Source organism: Carlito syrichta, unplaced genomic scaffold (assembly GCF_000164805.1).
Source record: "Carlito syrichta isolate Samal-C Ts95f unplaced genomic scaffold, Tarsius_syrichta-2.0.1 Scaffold316281, whole genome shotgun sequence".
Taxonomy (NCBI): domain Eukaryota; kingdom Metazoa; phylum Chordata; class Mammalia; order Primates; family Tarsiidae; genus Carlito; species Carlito syrichta.
This window is the reverse complement of record NW_007260377.1, coordinates 3,631,336-3,633,756: the sequence shown is the minus strand read 5'-3', so window position 1 is coordinate 3,633,756 and position 2,421 is coordinate 3,631,336.

The window sequence follows — 2,421 nt, the reverse complement described above, 5'->3', positions numbered from 1 at the left end:
AGTTTTTGATTTATTGTAGAGATGAGGTCTCACCAAGTTGCCCAGGCGGATCTCGAACCCCCGGGCTCAGGCAATCCACTCACCTCAGCCTTCCAAGGCACTAGATTACAGGCGGAGCCACCGAGCCCGGCGAAATGGTATTTTCTAAAGCATTTTTATTTGATTTTATTATTACAATAGAATAATTATTCATATTTTATGTGCTTCTTTATCTTAAATTTTAACCATGGCTATTAAATAGCAAGTTGAAACATTCATCTATTTTTATTATCCTAAACTCTCAACAAGCAAGGTTTAAATTACAATTCTTTCTTCTACTTCAAATTAATGGAAAATGAGAATCCTTAAAAAAAGAAATGTAAAATTCAATCAGCAGACCATAATTGCAGTCACAAACCAGAAACCGTGCTCTGCTTTATTTTTCAAATCCTTTGAACTCCTTGATCCTCAGCGTCTTAGTCAATTCAGCTGCTTTAACAAATTTCCATAAACTGTGTAGCTTAAACAACAAATATTTATTTCTCCCAGTTCTGGAAGCTGGGAATTCTAGCTTAATATGCCAACAGATCTGATACCTGATGAGAGCCCACCTGCTGATTTGAGGATAGCTGTTTTCTGCATTGTATCTTCACATGGTGAAGAATAGAGACACAGAGGGAGAGGGAGAGAGAGAGAGAACGAGAGAGAGAGCTCTGGGCTCTGAGCTCTTATGTTTCTTATATGGGCACAAATCCCTGTCACAAGGGCTACATTCTCATGAGTTAATCACCTGCAAAAGGCCTCCACCTCCTAATACCACTACCCAATAGATTAGGATTCCAAAATACGAATTTATCGGGAACACAAACATTCAGTCCGTAATTTTCAGTGTCAGTGCTCACTCTCCTATGGTGCCTTCCACGTTCTTTCTTGCCCTAGCACTTTGAATCTGAGAATAAATAAGATGTTTTGAATCTGACGAAACTGAGAATAAATAAGATGTCTTACTGCGTGTAAATTTCCTCTAGAATGTCTCTGACACTTTTGCTCTCAGAGACACACTTTTTCTCAAGGGAGTGATTTTTCTTTCTCAAAGATTGTCTCTTCCTTGTGACCTGTTCACCCCTGCTAAGGCCTCAGGTTTCTGAAGGATCCCAGGCTTCTCCGATATTTGTGGTCATTCTCAGTTATTGACTCTATTTTTATACCACATTGCAATTTTGTAAAGAGAGAAGCTGAGAATGTAAGGCAGTTTTTATACTATACGCACAAAAATAAGTAAGATTTCTGTGTGTCCAACTTACAGGAGCCAGCTACCACTGGCTGGAAACAGACAATAGTTAAAGGCCAAGGTCTTTTGTGAGCCTTTAGTGAATTGGGTGTATTTACACCCATGCTGCAAATCAGGGTGCCATTCCCTCTTCCTCACCCACAACTAGTTGTTGAATCACACTGACTTTGGGGCATATGGTAGGATGCTTAGGACATAAATCTTAAGATTCCTAGAGGTCTTTTTACTAAACTGTAAGAATATACTAGGTAACACCAAAATTCTTTATAAGGTCTTAAAAAGGGTTCTTTGGGTCTCATTCTCAATTAAATCATCATCCAGAGGAACTGTTTTTATTTCCTTTTCTCATTGAGAGACTTAGGAAGAGAAACAATTTTATTTTTCAACTCAAAAGGTCCTGTTTGTAACAGATGGGGCTAATTGACATTTTATTTATTCTGTTAGTGCAGTCCTTAGTCAATTTATTAAATTTTCTATTTTTCCAAGCTACTTCAGGCAACAATTTGTTTCTAATTTTTTGCCACTACTTAGCAGGTGCTGCTTTTATCTAATCTTGAATAATAATTTCTTCACTCCTTTTCTCACATCCACTCATGGTCCCCTTGATGCCCTTTCAATCTCCACCTGCCACAAAATCCCAACGCCTATACCACTTATCTTGTTATTACACTGCACCCTACTTCTGGCACCAGCTTCAGTCATTCATTACTGTGTAAAAATAAACTAAAAACTTTAGAGCAATAGTAGTTTATTATTTCTCATGATTCTGAGAGTTGGTTGGATGATTCTCTGGTAGTTTTATCTAGGTTCAGGCATGTGGCTAATTCAACTAGAAGTTTGGCTAAAATAAAAAAAATAAAAAGATGACTTTCTCACCTTTGGCAGTTGATGCTATTGTTACAGACATTTTTAACTCCACTCAGTTTAGACCAGCAAACTCAGATTCCTGTCCCACAACCAAGACAATTAAGGAAAGCAGACATCAAAAGGATAAGTGAAAATAGTTTATTAACTAACAAGGCTCTCCAGAAAAGAGAGGGGGCTCAAAATGGATTATTGGTACTAGGATTTTGTTTTGTGGTTTTGTTTTATCTTTTCTAGGGGCATTTTTCTCATCTACATCTCATCTTCCCCTTACTTCCTGAGACCCG